Source organism: Pinus tabuliformis, chromosome 1_1 (assembly GCF_031772625.1).
Source record: "Pinus tabuliformis cultivar Carrire ecotype Pingquan chromosome 1_1, CPIR1, whole genome shotgun sequence".
NCBI lineage: Eukaryota > Viridiplantae > Streptophyta > Pinopsida > Pinales > Pinaceae > Pinus > Pinus tabuliformis.
In genome coordinates this window covers 335,936,751-335,954,464 of record NC_142297.1, presented here as the reverse complement: position 1 = coordinate 335,954,464, position 17,714 = coordinate 335,936,751, and the positions used below count along the sequence as shown (strand labels likewise).

The window sequence follows — 17,714 nt, the reverse complement described above, 5'->3', positions numbered from 1 at the left end:
GCAAGGTATTTTTTAAACTAAATTTGAATAAAGTCAATACATATTGTTTTTAAAAATATTGATTGATTTTAAAAAATAGAGTTAAACAAATCTAGCAAATATTTCTTTTACTACGAAATAAAGTACTGAGTTTATATCTCGTTTTTATGGTTTGGAAAGAAATTGTTTAACCAAAATATAATATTTCATAGCATTTTTATTCTTTATTTGTAAGGGAAATTTAAACTTTAAATTTTATGATTTACCTAATATTTCATAACATTGAAATAGTTAACTAAATTATATCATTAAACATCATCACATATTTAAAAATAAAACCAAATAAATTAAAATAAAAAATTTAATTAAACATAATTAAAAAAACAACAACAACATTTAAAAACCAAAAAAAATAAAACTCTGAATACCAGAAGAACAAAAATACTATAACAATATCTTCTCTTAATGTAATGCCTTTAAACAAAATGATATAGTCCCTTCAAACAAATGATATATGATAGTTAATATCAAAGTCAAGGGCCATCAGCTGTAACTCAGAAATGATATATGATGGTTAATATCAGAGTCAATGGCCATCAGCTGTAATTCAGAAAGATGAATTATTAATTAAATATACAATAACATAATACATTATACATTGATAAATCATTTCACCCCATGAGAAATCTAAAGCCCTTGCACCCACTTCTATCCTTCAAGGATTGTTGCCCTCCACACCACACTTCTATCATTGAAGGATTATGACGCTTCACAACCCCACACTTTTTGTCTGCTTTTTAAATCTTCGTTTCACATGGAAACTAATACTGATAAGCATTTATTCATGGTAAATATTTATGCAAATCGATTCACCCAGAATATACATCGTCTAATCCAGGGATCAGCTTCGCGCTTTATTTAATCACACATATCTATAGTGTGTGCAACTGCATATCATATATTCACGGGCACTTGGGTTTGTTGCCATATGTTCTCTGGCTGGCATAGCGTTGGAATATTAATTCCAACTGCCATGTAGGGACAGCAACGGCAGCACGGTCATTTGCCGAATCTGCCATCGTGCAGCAGAAAATCCATTCAGGAAAAATCGGCTACCTCCATCGGACCGCTTTTGATGAGGCAGCGGTATTTCTTCAATCGAGCCCGATGCAATAAAATTCAGCCACGCGTCCATTGTACTTTCTCCAAAACCACTTTCCATCGGGACGTAAAGTTCGGTAGAAAAGGCCCATCCGATATCGTTCCGAACCGTACGATTGCAAGGGAGGTTGTGCGCCGTTGATTCATGCCAAGCTGCGTACAAGCCTGCAGTTAATAAAGGTTGCATGGAGCAAAACAAGTTTTTTGTTGACCGTGAGTAAAACATAAAGGCAATTTATTTGGGTTCGTAGATTGTTGGTAAAGTTTATTAATTTTAATGTTTTTTATTATTACGGAAGTATGGGCATAAAAACGTATGTAATTTTTTTTTGAAAGCATATGCATTGTTTTTGTAATGTTTGGTGTGGTGTTGACTAGTGTGTGATGGAAGCGGTAGAACGCACAACAGTGCACGGGTGAAGATGAAGATGAATTCGATGTGAATCATATGCATAGGATATGCATTGTAATGCAAAGCAAGGAGACCCGCACAGCAGTGCGAAGGAAGAACATAGAACAGGGGCAGCGTGGAAACTTCTGTGTGTGGAGCACATGGATTAGAATGCACACCAGCATCGAAATTTTTGTGGAGCACATGCAATGAAATGCATAGCAATGGAATGTAGTTTTTATGTAATGTGAGAGAATATACACACAGCGGAGTGAGTGTAATACACAGCAGATGGAAATGTTTTGTATTGGCAATGAAAACGCAAAGCAGTGCGAAGAAAAAGAAGAGAGGGCAGAGTTAATTTTTCCCAGTGAAGATATATTTGAAATATGCAGCAGCGCATATGAATGAGAAAATATTTACACAGCAGTGTAAATATATATTGCAAAGATAGTGTTGAAATGCAATTTTTTTTTGATGAAATGTAAAAACGCAGCAGTGTAAAAGAAGCAAGAACAGGGGAGAATTTTTCAGCAGGTTAAAATGAGTTTGAGCACATGGAATGAATAGCAGTGCGAAATGAAACAAGAACAGAGCATGAGCGTATGATGAAATTTTTTACAGCAGTAAATCTAGGTAAGAATTTTTTTATTTACAGCAGTAAATGTAAATGAAAAATTTACACACATCAGTGTAAATCCTTTTAAATGGAGGCAGAGTAATTTTCTTTTTGTGGAAGCTCTTGGTGAATCCCTCTTTTAAAGAGGAAGGTGCTTTTTAGCACAGTCTCTAATGAATCCCTCTGTTAAGAGGAAGATTTGTTGTCTTTGGTGAATCCCTCTGTCAAGAGGAAGATGCTTTTCAGCATAGACTGGTGAATCCCTCTGGTTAAGAGGAAGATGCTCTTTAGCATAATCTCTGGTGAATTCCTCTATGTGAGGAAGACTCTTTTGTTGTTTGTGGAACTACATCTGAAGCAGTGTTGGTGAATCCCTCTGTTAAGAGGAAGACTCTTTTGTAACAGTAGCTGTGTAATCCCTCTGTAAGAGGAAGAAGTTTGTATCAGGCATTTTATTAATGAATACAAGTTTGATTTGTATGTGGAAAACTCTGTCTGCTCAGAAATATTTTTTAAGCTTCCCTGTGTTAAAGATCCTGTGGCAGAAACAGAGCATTGTCTCTGTGTTCAGTTATTTTGTTTTTGGAATTTTACCAGAAAAATTCCCAACAGTGGTATCAGAGCAAATCCAGGCTCTTTGAAGGTGTCAAAGAAGCTGAAGGAAGGATTTTTGCTGCAACAGCTTCTCCAGCAGAGTGAAGACTCAGTCAAGGATCCAGGTATTTCTCAAAGTTTTTCTGTGTTACTATTGAAGACAGTCAGTTATTTTAGATACTCAGTCAAATGGCGAGGTCAAGGAAGAAAGTCTCCAATCCTCCTAAGCATGTGTCTTCCTCTACTACTAAAATAGAAAACAATCAATTTGAAAGCATTCTATTTGAAGCTCCAAGGTTCAATGGGAACTTTAATATATGGGAAGTAAAAATGAGGACTTTCTTACAGTCTGAAGGGATTGAAATTTGGGAATCAGTTATTGATGATAGTAGGATTGATAGAGAATCCAAGGAGTACAATGCAAAAGCAGCAAAGACAATCTTGGATGGACTGCTTGATTGTGTAAAGAAGAATCTAGGAAAATATTCATCAGCAAAGGATATATGGGACAGACTTCATGACCTTCATGCAAAAGGAGCACTGACCATGACCATCAGTCAAGAAGGAAATTCTAAACCCATCATAGAAGCTAAAAATGAGAAGGTTGACCTCATCAAGCTTCAAGTACAAGAAAGGGATGAAGAGCTCGCCAAGCTTAAGAAGGAACTTGATCAAAGCAAAAGGAAGCATCATGAAGAAGTCATATCCATGCCAAATCAATTGAATAAAGCAAAGAAGCAGGAAGATACCTTGTCAACTCAAATTGAACAAAGGCACAAGAGAGTGAACAAACTTGTAGAAGAGATTGGACAGTACAAGGTAGAGGTTTCCTCCCTTAAGTCCGAACTACAAGAAGCCAGGAAGCAGGCACAAGAAGCTGAGAAGAAAATGGAGAGCAGTCAAGCAAAGAATGAAGAAATGAAGTCAGATATCATCTCCCTTAAAATAGTAGCAGCTGAAGCTACTCGTAGCAAGGAAGAAACTAGGGAACAACTTGCAAAGAAGAATAATGAGTGTGAAAGATTGGAAGAAGAGATTGTCCTCCTCAGAAAAAAGGTTGAAGGGATGAACAAAATCATGAAGAGCTATCAAGCCTTGGATGACATGCTTAGCTATCACAGATCTCCATCTGATAAATCAGGACTCGGGTATGTAGGTGAACCCTCAAACAAGAATGAAAATGCTTTAAGCAAAGGAGATGTGAAGAAGGCAGAAATAAATCGTGATGCTCCTAGTTCCAACAAAGGCAAGGAGAAAAATCAAGGCTACAATAGAAGAAATCCTACTCCAAGTAGAAAACCAGCTCCAAGAAGAAATGTTGATGATGTCAAAGAGGCAAGAGGCAATGGTTATCATCAAAAGATCTCAAGGAAGAAAAGCTTCAGAAGTACATCAAGAAAACCTCCATCTCCCAGGTACCAAAGTTCATTTTTTGGTTATTGTTATTCTTGTTCAAACTTTGGTCATATGGCAAAAGACTGTAAAGCATTTCATAGAGATATATGTTATGGTCTCCGACAACCTCCAAGAAACAATTTTACAGGAAGAAATCATGAAATCTTATTCATGAACAATGTAGAATGTTTCAAGTGTCATAACATTGGGCATATGGCACGTGATTGTAGCTTAACATGGTCTCTTACACAAGCTAGACCCATGAAAAAGAATAAAGTTACACAAGTATGGAGAAGGAAGGAAATATAGTCCGAAAGTCCTTTGAGCTCCCCAGTGAATCTAAGTTTCTTTTGAGAAGACTCTGCCAAAAGGAGACAATGCATACAGTTAGGGGGGGCCTGAAATTCTTGATCATTATTGCTGAACTATATTAACAGTCATTATTTGATAAAGATCTTCTTATAGGGGAGAGATATGGAATTAAATCTGCCATAAGAACAGAGAAGAAAAGGTTGCAGGATAGCTTGGAAATGCAAAGATTGGAAATCTTGCCTGAGGCAGAGAGAAAGAGAATATTACATGATTGGAGTGCCTGAGCACAGCAGTGAAAGCGATGAAAGGAAAGATGATACGAATAGGCAAAAAAGTTATGAGTTTTTGAGGAAGTGTTTGGGTATGACTGAATGCCCAGCAGTTGAAATTAAAGGGGAGTGTTGGAATATTAATTCCAACTGCCATGCAGGGACAGCAACGGCAGCACGGTCATTTTCCAAATCCGCCATCGTGCAGCAGCAAAACCATTCAGGAAAAACCGGCTACCTCCATCGGACCGCTTTTGCTGAGGCAGCGGTATTTCTTCAATCGAGCCCGATGCAATAAAATTCAGCCACGCGTCCATTGTACTTTCTCCAAAACCACTTTCCATCAAGATGTAAAGTTCGGTAGAAAAGGCCCATTCGATATCGTTCCGAACCATCCGATTGCAAGGGAGGTTGTTCGCCATCGATTAATGCCAAGCTGCGTACAAGCCTGCAGTTAATAAAGGTTGCGTGGAGTAAAACAAATTTTGTGTTTGTTAGCGCTTGAGATTTCACCCTAGGCTGAGGAAGGTAAACCTTCAAGGCTACATCAAACCATTTCACCTCGTAGCTAGCCCTACGAGGTATGAGAAGGCTCTCTCGGGTCAGATTCGGTAGATCTTTCAATAGGATGAGCTGACCCAATTAGGAATAAAGATCTTAGGCTAGTAAATTGATAAGGAAGGTTTGTTTGGGGTTTTTAATTAAATGACGGGGCTTTTCTGGGCTGCATGGGCAAAATCACAGCTAGAACAGAGAAATATAATGACTACACAGATTATCAACTGAGGCAAGGTAGGCAAGCAATTTAACACCAAATCTAGATTTTAAATGGGATGGCAAGACTGGTGAGGAGCTAAGGAGGGCAAATAATACTTCGAATCCTCCTTAAACAGAAGAAAACATTGAATATGAGCAAATTTATAGGAGGAGCATACAATACTATGAATTCCTACCTAAACACTTCATTTGCTCAATTAGATATGATCATGAGGTGAATGAAACATAACAGTTTACATATGAGACAAAGGGAAAACTTATGCTAAATCAACATACCACATGAATCTCAGCAAACAGAGCTGTGAAATTCCATTAAATTCTCTGCCAAAAACTGTACAATGAAAGCTCTGTTCCAGCACTCAGCACTCAGAAAAAATCTCTCCCCTCCATTCTCAAATGAATTTTTTAATACAATAAATACATATGCTGCCCAAAACAGGGGCGCTGTTTTAACTATCATTACAAAAAGTAGGAAAGGGCGTTTCCTAAACATAGAACAACGTTCTGTAAATCTTATGATAATTGGCCAGTTGAGAGATAAATCCGGAGCAAAAATCTCATGAAATCATAATTGAGGATGAAAATAGGCGAATTTGTTTATTTTGAAATCTTTGGAGCGCTGCTTAACTGAGGTTATAGATAAGAAAACGAATTTTATGCATCTGGTAACAGGTGTCTTCTGGTGACTGAAGTGAAGGGCAGGTGTCAATCCCATTTGCTGAAGCTACAGGCAATCGAATCCTGAATGCCAGTTTGCAACTGCTCCCCAAATCTGGAAATGCGTTGGCTATTTTAATAAAACAAACTTTAAACTAACATTCTGTTGATGATTTGGCTAATTATGAGGCAAAACTGGAGCGCATATCTTTTTGATTTCGGTGGTCTTGAAATAGGAAATTCGTTTCTATTTTTCTGTTGCTTTTGATGTCTTTGTGGCGTGAAAGATCTTTTTGATTCCTATCAACGCTCAATTTGTTGAGAGTGAGTGTCCCGATTTTATCACTGCAAAGAATTTTCAGGGCAGCCATTTCCTCTATAGCAGTCATTCTCTTTGTAATAGCCCCTTGCAAAGAGAGCTTGTGAGAGCCAATGACCATAGTTACAGACAATACAGTGGGCATCGCAATAGGAATTCCACTAATCAAAAGCACCAAGAGGTTGTTAATTCCATCTCTGTACTGTCGATGTTGAATAGGGTACATGACAACGATTTCTATGGCAATTCCAATTGCAATCGAACATATACAGTAGTTACCAATTGCAGTAAGAACCTTTTGGAAATGACCCACTTGGTTTGTGCTATCCACCAAATGAGCTGCCTTTCCGAAGAAGGTGTGAACTTCAGTAGCAATAACCACGGCTTCAATTTCTCCTTGTTTACAAGTAGAATCTGAGTAAACTTCATCTCCGGGATTCTTAGTCACTGGGAGAGACTCTCCGGTTAGAGCTGACTGATCGATCTTTAAAGGATCTCCTTCAAGCAGGCGAGCATCCGCAGGAACGATATCTCCCAATTTAATACTGACTACATCACCAGGAACAAGAAAACTAGCGTCCATTTAGGAAAATATTATACATCGACAGCCCCGGTTTTGTAAAAGTATTTTCTCCAAGCCGCGTTAGCAAATTTAAAGCCTCATCAAGATAGCCACCTTTACAAAGGGCACACAGAATATATAGATAACCACTTTGGCCAATGTTTAGCTTCTTTTCCTCCATAAATCTCAACAGCTCCATAGCAAACTGTGGGTCTGGAGCTTTCGAGCAGTACTCAAGTAAGGACATCAAATCACCAATTGCCAGACAATCCTCCAGAGACCCAAGATATTTCAGGAGATTGACTGCCATTTTCTTATCTCCCGAGTGCAGTGCATAAAGAATTTGCACTTTTAAAGACTGCTTTAATAGAACTGCTCCATCACCACCCATTTGACTACCTGTTCTCCATTGCCGAGAAGTGAAGGCATCAGTAATCAAGCCTTGAGAAGCACTAGGTGAACTTGATGACTGAAATTGTATTGCAGGACAACCCAGCCCCTGAAGGAGATGGCATCACAAAGATACGAGGGCTCTACCGCTTTCTCAAACCCGAATTCAACTGTCATAGCCATGTGCCGCATGCTTCTTGGAAAGATCTATCATTCCACGGATTTTGATATGAGCCTGTATGTCTCAATCCAAAACACGAGCCAACACGAAACAATTGAAGTTTGATGCGTTTTGGAGGCTTTCTGGACGAGTGGTCGCGCCCCTCCTTCGAGTGGTCGCGCACCCTTGGAATGGTCGCGCGCGAGCAATTTAACACAGGATTTTGGCGCTGGAGTGGTCGCGCCCCTCCCAGGTGGTCGCGCACCCTTGTGGAGTGGTCGCGCACCCTCCAAGAGACTGGAATTTCTGCAATTTGCCCAGATTCGCCCTCTAATCGCTCTAGCTCGTAAATTTTTGCTCCAAATGCACAATGAGGGTCTTCAAAGAGGGAATTTGCCTTTATATGACCTTTTTTTGAAAAAATTTAATTTAAAAAACCCACTTTATAATGTTTCCACTTTGACATTCTTTTCTAACACTATTTTGAGCCCATTTTGTCCTGAAATTGGCTTTTTGATGCGTTTGACTCCGTTCTTTTTGCAGGTTGACCATCTGATGGACTGTGGCGAAGGAACCAGGGTTGTTGCCGGCACTTTTGCAAACTTTTTGAAAATTTCTTTATTTTCACAAATTTCTCATGACCTTGGACTTAAAAACAGGATTTTTAAATCCAAGACATAAAATGAACTGTAGATGATAAAAATAATAATGAAACATATGTACATACCTCCTTCTGGCTTGCTGGACACTCACTGACCTTGAACTCATGACCTTGTAGTGATTTTGACTCAAAACCCTAGACCTAAGACCTGGGACCTCAAGGCAAAAATAAAAACAAGTATGACTCAATTACATTGAAGTATGACCTGATCCAGCAAAGCCAAGAAGGGAACAAAGACTAGCCCTCCATTCAGTTTTATGGCATGCCTAGCGGGATGCAAAACTGACACTGATGAGACACCTACCTATGCATATGCAAAGAGCTATTGATCACCGATGGAGGGCTCAAGACTGACACTAACAGTGTTGACCGCCAGTAAAACATAAAGGCAATTTATTTGGGTTCATAGATTGTTGGTAAAGTTTATTAATTTTAATGTTTTTTATTATTACAGAAGTATGGGCGTAAAAACGTATGTAATTTTTTTTTTGAAAACATACGCATTGTTTTTATAATGTTTGGTGTGGCGTTGACCAGTGTGTGATGGAAGTGGTAGAACGCACAGCAGTGCGCGGGTGAAGACGAAGATGAATTCGATGTGAATCATATGCATAGGATATGCATTGTAATGCAAAGCAAGGAGACCCGCGCAGCAGTGCGAAGGCAGAACATAGAACAGGGGCAACGTGGAAACTTCTGTGTGTGGAGCACATGGATTAGAATGCACAGCAGCATGGAAAATTTTGTGGAGCACATGCATTGAAATGCACAACAATGGAATGTAGTTTTTATGTAATGTGAGAGAATATACACACAGCAGAGTGAGTGTAATACACAGCAGATGGAAATGTTTTGTATTGGCAATGAAAACGCAAAGCAGTGCGAAGAAAAAGAAGAGAGGGCAGAGTTAATTTTTCCCAGTGAAGATATATTTGAAATATGTAGCAGCGCATATGAATGAGAAAATATTTACACAGCAATGTAAATATATATTGCAGAGATAGTGTTGAAATGCAATTTTTTTTTGATGAAATGTAAAAATGCAGCAGTGTAAAAGAAGCAAGAACAGGGGAGAATTTTTCAGCAGATTAAAATGAGTTTGAGCACATGGAATGCACAGCAGTGCGAAATGAAACAAGAACAGAGCATGAGCGTATGATGAAATTTTTTATAGCAGTAAATCTAGGTAAGAATTTTTTTATTTACAATAGTAAATGTAAATGAAAAATTTACACACAGCAGTGTAAATCCTTTTAAATGGAGGCAGAGTAATTTTGTTTTTGTGGAAGCTCTTGGTGAATCCCTCTGTTAAAGAGGAAGGTGCTTTTCAGCACAGTCTCTAGTGAATCCCTTTGTTAAGAAGAAGATCTGTTGTCTTTGGTGAATCCCTCTGTCAAGAGGAAGATGCTTTTCAGCATAGACTGGTGAATCCCTCTGGTTAAGAGGAAGATGCTCTTCAGCATAATCTCTGGTGAATCCCTCTGTGTGAGGAAGACTCTTTTGTTGTTTGTGGAACTGCATTTGAAGCAGTGTTGGTGAATCCCTCTGTTAAGAGGAAGACTCTTTTGTAACAGCAGCTGTGTAATCCCTCTGTAAGAGGAAGAAGTTTGTATCAGACATTTTATTAATGAATACAAGTTTGATTTGTATGTGCAAAACTCTGTTTGCTCAGAAATCTTTTTTAAGCTTCCCTGTGTTAAAGATCCTGTGGCAGAAACAGAGCATTGTCTCTGTGTTTAGTTATTTTGTTTTTGGAATTTTACCAGAAAAATTCCCAACACATAGCACGGGCAGAGTTCCTCATTTCCAGATGTGCCAGGGGGAACACAATTGCATCTGCCACAGCATGTGCTGCAGGCTCTTAAACGCATGTTCTGGCGGGACGCTTTTGCGCATCTTCGTCCACATTTTGCCTGGCAATCTGCATTTGAGAATTAAAAGAGCTAGTGATGCTAAGGATCAACCCTGAATTCATACTCAAGTTTAAACTACTCAGGTTTAAACAGCAAACAACCATAGGTGTTATAGATATCGAAGATAAACCATGAAAAAGTTCAGGAAACAAAAGCAAAAGTTCAGGAAGATAGCAGCACAATTAGCGGGCACATAATGTTGTTAACATAAAAACTAAAACCGATCACAAAGGACAAAATGATTGCTGAAAGGAAAAATGAACTGTTGAGTAAATGCTGAAGCAGCAGTGAACATTAAGATAAATTCACAAGAAACGAAAAACTAAATAAATGATAAAATCCAACCATTATATATGCAGTTAACTAAGAGTTGTAGCGGTTAAGGGAGCTACTGCCGAGCTGGAGAGCACCTGTCTGCAACCTACAGGTAACTTTCATGCCTTCCATCATCTCCTTTTAATGTCTCATGGCCTTCTATGATGGAGGATATTGATTATCACTGAGATATCTTTGGATAATTGGTTTCTCTCCCCCATGAACATGTCTCTCCCGGTTTCGCCACTCCTTTGGCGTTTGTCATGCCCATGGATGGGTTAGTGCATGCGACCTTGAACGTGGCATGACCTCCCACTATCATCCCTTGTTCTGATGCCTAGCTTCTTACCATACCACTCACAAATCTCTCCTATCTTCTCTATTTTTTCATTTTCCGGCTGTTGTCAAAGGTTTGGCTCTCCATCTGGCCACCTCCTGGTCTGAGCGATAAATCTTCGGCCGGTCCACATTCTTTGACCGTCTGCTCTGGATTCAATCCCACATTTGGCGCTCCTACCGTACAGACCCATGATGCTCTCCACTCGGTAACGCTCATGGCTCAGGTCAGAAGTTTTAAGTTTCTGTTGTTTTTCCTGTTAATATTTTGAAATATACACTTATAAATATAGTATAAGATTTTGGACTGGTTTTAATAGCTTTTAGCTCATCTCCATATATTCATAATTCGCTCTTTCCATATCATGAACAACTCTGTGTTTACATATATATGTCTGAGTCTGAATTCTTAAGCTGGTGGGGAACAACCAAAAAATTCCTCAATAGATTCATTATCATTTCCAAACCATGCTCTGATTTTCGATTCATAATCGGCTCATGGTGGTGCGTGTTTGAGATATTTTGTTTTTGCATAGTCTGTTCGGAAGTGCCATCCTGAGGTAGTTTGTCTACAGGGGTCATCTGCTAGTTTTCATCCTTTTTTTGGTGCCGGAAAATTTGAATTTTCTGGTTTTCCGTTTTCGGATGGTTGGAATTGCCACGACTCCTCCTTTAATTGATCTCTGAATTAATGCCCGCTCCACTTCCCCTTTTTTTTACTGAGGATTTATGTATCGCTTTTATTTCCCTGTCAGTAGGGATGTTTCTGGAGTCTGATGTCCTACGTCACTGGCAGACATTCCCCTCATCCTCCTTTTGAGCCCTTCTTTTTTCGTCCTTTCATGTACTGCTTTCCTTGACTATCTTTGGTCCTTTTCCCTTTTGATATTATCCCTGGAGGTACTTGGTTTGTCAGCATATCTCTGGTGGATCCATTTTGGGATTTTGATAATTAGTATCTGTCCTCCTGCATGGATTTCCCATCAGACCAATCCGTGGCTTCGGCATTGGTTCGAGCAACCATTGACGCGGAAAATGTACACGTCAGTCAGTCTGCTAAATCTGAATGGATGGCCAAGCTGGATGCTGACATCATTCCTTCGTCTCAGCAGGAAGAATCTTCCAAGGAGGGCGGTCATGGTTCACATCCAAGACATAGACCTAACCGGCTGATTGAAACCTCCCCCCTGCCCGACGCCATTAACCTGGATGGGCCTCTTTTACTCGATAGAATATCAAGCCTGCAAAAGAGAGCTTTAGTGGGTCGCTGGTTCTTTCCGACCATGGAGGAGGCGCAAATTAGAGCCTGGATTTCTACCAAATGGGCTCCTCTGATTGGCTACTCCCCTACCATTGTTCGGCTTATGAACAATTGGTATAGTTTCCATTTCCTCCGAGACCGTGATTTGGAATTCATTTTCTCAAAGCCATGGGTTCGAGATCGAAGTTTTTTGGCATTATACAGGTGGTATATTGGTTTTAACCATCTCAAGAGTACTCCACAAAACAATTATATTTGGTTGAAGCTGCCAGGATTGCCCATCAAGCTGTGGACCAAAGAATCTTTGGAAAAAATCAGCAATACGGTTGGAAGATTTATTTACGTTAATCCTTGATGCATTGGTGCTAAGGACAAGCGCGTTGCTTGGATCCTTATTGAGAAAGCTTTTAGGAGAGGATTCTCGGAGTCGATAGACCTTTATTGGAACAGGTCACATGTCCACCAGCGCTTAGATTACTAGGGAGTACCATTCAGGTGCTCAACGTGTCACAGAACGGGTCATCTTCTCCCACAATGCCCTCGGCGTAATTTTGTCAGATATCATAAAAGGATCCTTCCGAAGAATAATGTAGGAGCCTCAAATTCAGGTGTTATAAAGGAACAACCTCCCTATGATGACCCCATTCAGGTTTCATCTGTTCGAATATCCCAGTTCTCCTCGCATAAAGGTCTGTCCAAGCAAAGACCTTCTCGGCTATTGCATGCTCAATCGTTATCAGTGGATCCTCTTAGGCTGGTAAACGATCCTATTGTTTGTCAGCCACAGTCAGCTCACACGCCCATGCAACATTTTCGGCCTTACGTTGAATCATTTTCTCCTCGGCTGGATCTCCTTATATCCAACCCTCTGCCTGAACCTTTCCCCGATCCTGCCGTTTTTCTTCCCCAACCTTTTCAAAAGACATCAATGGCTGGTCCTTCCTCTACCGTTCATTACATTTCCTCATCCCCCTTTTATATGGTCGTCAACCCCTCCTCTTTCAATGATATCCCTCCCTCTTCTACTTAGAAAGCTAACCACAGAGGCAAAGCGGATGTGAATCCTTGACTCCATTCAACTCCCTGGGGTCCTCTGATAAAAACTCCTTTGACTGTGACATCGACCTCCTGCTCAAATGGGCTTCACTTAATCTGAAACCTCTTACCATTCATAAGCTAGATCAATCCCCTTCCCCTGTTATTAGCCCTAATTCGGCTAGTAACATTACGGTCCATCGCAAAGAGAAGAGGGGAAGTAGACACTTTCGTGGAAGACAAGGAAGAAAGGAATCGACCTCCAGAAATCTAAATCTTATTGATGTTCCTATAACTAAAATTGTTTATGATGATCCCTCTGTTCCTGGGACTCTTAGAGCATGTCGGCCTCCTACGACCCGAAATGAATAATATCTTGTCTATGAACATACGAGGCCGGGCGCTAACCCAAAATTTATGGCCCTAAAGGACCTATTTCGGTCCTCAAATTCTAGAATGCTTTTAATTCAGGAGACGATGCAAAACAACTCTCATACCATTTTATATTTCAGAAGGATGCTCCCATCCTGGCATATGGTGGCTACAAATGCTATTGGTTTATCTGGAGGTTTAGCAGTATTATGGGACCCAAATTAGATTAAAGCGGTTGCTTTCCAATGCTTTGCTGGCATTCTCATTCTGGCCCATTTTCGAGATTTTCCTGAGCCCATTCATATCCTTAATCTATATGCCCCATATAAGAATCGTTTTCCATTTTGGGAAAAAATTTTGTCTTCTGAATTTCTTGACATGGATTCCCTTATGATTGGGGGAGATTTTAATTGCACTCTATCTAACAATGAGGTCTGGGGAAATGGCAGGAAAATGGATCCTATTGGTCGTATGATTCGGAATGCCATTATCCAAAACAATTTCATTGACATCCACCCTATCTGCAATGGGCCTACTTAGGATAATGGCCGATCAAGTGACTCCTTCATGGAAAAAAGGCTAGACAAATTCATGGAAGGCTGATTGAGAGATTCGGCCTTTCATTAATGAAGATCTATCCAACATATATATCCGATCATCGACCCATACACATCCAATGGAAGAAATCCGGTAACAGACTTAGATATCCATTTAAATTCAATCGAACGTGGCTACCTGATGAGGGTTTCAACCGGTTCATAAAGGAATCATGGCAGCAACACATAGGTCAGCAACTTTATTAGACTCATGATTTTAACAACCGCTTATTTGGTCTTCGTAGCGAAGTAAAATCTTGGCAACGGGAGAAAATTGCATCGAATAGAAAAAAGCTGAAAGACATAGATAAAAAACTTCAAAGCTTATCCTCATCTTTCAAAAATGCTTCCATATCCTCATTCACGTGGCAACAAATATGGAACCTTGAAAAAATGAAGCAAAAGATTTTGGCAGAAGAAGAATCCACATGGCAACTAGGGAAAATTTTAAGAAGCCCCCCTAAATTTACATGTATAATAAATGGGCAAATCTCCATGGTATATAGGAAAAATGGAAGGCGATTTTATCAATAATATGATATGTATATATAATTTTTTGGCGAATCTCTCACTAGGCATGGCGAATATTTTACTCAATTATAAAATCTTGTGTTTATTGAATACACAAATGAAATCATTGCATTTATTTAAAATATCTTTTGAAATCAAAATTACCGATATTTGATACTTTCGGGGGTTAGTAGATCGAGAGTAAAGATGGATCTATGCTGGTTTAATTCCCCCATTTAAATAGGCTACATTCTAGGTGAATACCATGGGTCAATACCATGTGCCATTTTGGTGAATACCATGGGTCAATACCATGTGCCATTTTTATTTTTATTAATACTAATATTAGGGTTAATAATGTTTTTTTGCATGGTATTAATAACAATCTAGTCCATGGTATTTGTCCCCTAGTATTTTGCCCATTTAAATAGGCTACATTCTAGGTGAATACCATGGGTCAATACCATGTGCCATTTTGGTGAATACCATGGGTCAATACCATGTGCCATTTTTATTTTTATTAAGCCGTAGTCTTTAACGCGACTTTTTGAAAGCCTTTCCGGCGATTTTTTCCGGTGAAAATCCGGCAGTGATTTATGGAAATCCAAGTTTGATAACTAATTTCTGCACAATGAAACTGTCCCAGGGGTTTTTCAGGGTGCTGAATCCGAATATGCAGTTAAAAAACCATTTTAACTGCAACAAATCATGATTTCAGCTCAATTTCTTCCGCCGGATTCCGTCACCGGAATCTCAAAAAGTCGCATTATAGACAACTCCTTTTTATTAATACTAATATTAGGGTTAATAATGTTTTTTTGCATGGTATTAATAACAATCTAGTCCATGGTATTTGTCCCATAGTATTTTGCCCATAGGTTTCACCATTTTTTGAGTGTTCGTAAATATAAGGTGAATTATGGAGTAAATATAAAAAAATGTTTTATTTGTTTACCATACCTCTCGTTTATCTATATTTTTATTAATTTACCATACCTCTTTTACAAATATGGTATTTGGCCCATAGGATTCACTTAAATAAAACCTCTTTCTTGAGCCTTCATAAATAGAAGAGGGTTATGGACTAAATATAAAAAGAGGTTTTATTTATTTACCATGCGTCTAGTTTATTTATATTTTTATTTATTTACCATACCTTTTAAGTAAGTATAAAAAAACGTTTTATTTATTTACCATACCTCCACTTTACTTATATTTTTATTTGTTTACACCCTTGCATGTATATAAGGTGACTTATGGAGTAAATATAATTTATTTATTTACCATGCTTCTCATTTATTTATATTTTTATTAATTTACCATACCTCTTTTATAAATATGGTATTTGGGCCTTTGTCCCATAGGATTCACTTAAATAAAACCTATTCTTGAAAATGGGCGAATGGATTCACTTAAATAAAACCTATTCTTGAAAATGGGCGAATGGATTCACTTAAATAAAACCTATTCTTGAAAATGGGCAAATGGAAGGTTGTAACTCCTAATTACAAGGGCTAAATTTACCTTTTTTACCCTCTCCCTTAAAATAAGGTGGGCTATTCGAGGTGATTTGTAAAAGTGTACTATGATACAAAATAATCGCCCACTAAAAATTTAAAACCCCTTAATTTCGCCAAAGGGCGAACATTCGCCCCTAAAATCACCCCTAATGGCAACTCAAGAGTCGAGACATATGGCTCAGGGAAGGTGACAAAAACATCAAGTTTTTTCACAAAGTCGCAAACAGGCGAAGGCAAGTGAACATGATATGGGAGATTAAGGATGAATCTGGCAAATATGTTTTTTCCCAGGAGGACATATCCCATGAACCTGTCAATTTCTTCAAAAAGGCATACAACAGAGAAATTGGTAGTGATATAGCAGACATCCTATGGGGTATAGAGCTGTACCCTTATATGTTTGATGATGATCAAAATGCCGCACTTTTCTCTGAGGTCAATGAGGATGAACTATTAAATATGATGAAATCATTTCAGAAAGATAAATGTCCGGGGCCGGACGGTTGGCCAATAGACTTTTTTATCCACTTCTTTGATTTGTTTAAGAATGACATACTTAACATGGTTGAGGAATCAAGATTAAGTGGTAAAATGAGTCACCACAATACCTCCACATATATCGCCCTGATCCCTAAAAAGGTGCTCTCTACATCTTTCACAGATTATCGTCCCATTTCTTTATGCAATGTCTTGTATAAGACTATATCCAAGATCATAGCAATGCGGATGAGAAATGTTTTATCTATGCATCTGACTCCAGAACAACAAGGTTTTCTCAAAGATAGGAACATTCTAGAAGTGGTGGCTCTCACACAGGAATCCCTACATTCTATGCATCTCAGGAAATTGGAAGCTGCTATATTAAAAATTGATCTAAAAAGGGCGTATGACAGTGTTGACTGGGGTTCATCCGATGTCTCTTGGCAAGGATCGAAATAGATAACAGATGTTCAAGATGGATCATGGCGTGTGTGGAAGAGGTAAATTACGAAGTATTGATCAATGGAATACCTACGCCTTTTTTTAAAGTAGCCAGGGGACTTAAGCAAGGATGTTCCTTGTCCCTTCTGCTTTTCATACTTGTGATGGACTCTCTCAGCCTCCACATCAAGAGGGCGATTCAACAAAATTCCTGTCGGCCCCTTCCTTTATGCAGAGGGATATCCATATCCCATAACTTTTTTGTTGATGACATTCTCATCACTGCTATGCTATGTAGAACAACCTGGATTTGCCTTCATAAGATCTTGGGAAGATTTCAAAGCGCCACTGGTATGAATGTTAACGAAGGAAAATCTTCCTTTTATGTTCAAGACATAAATGGGAACCTTATCATATTCCTGTCTCAGTTATTCAATATCAAAGCAAATCCTCTACAGAATGGATTCAAATACTTGGGATTTAATCTGAAAGCAATTGGGTATTGGGTGGCGGACTGGTTTTGGATAGCAGACCTATTTTATAAGAAAATTGATGCATGGGAGCACACATACCTATCAAAAGGCAGTCGGTTGATCCTCACTCAAACAGTTCTTGTTCAAACTATGGTCTACTGGGCGCACCTGTTCTATATTCCATCTGCAATCATAAACAACATGAACAGGATGATT

The 17,714-nt window shown here is 38.9% G+C and overlaps 1 pseudogene; it reads right to left on the bottom strand.

Moving 5' to 3' along the window:
* Positions 1-650: 650 nt before the first annotated feature.
* LOC149212932 (ATPase 1, plasma membrane-type pseudogene) lies at positions 651-7,056 on the bottom strand (annotated as a pseudogene).
* Between the last annotated feature and the right edge of the window lie 10,658 nt (positions 7,057-17,714).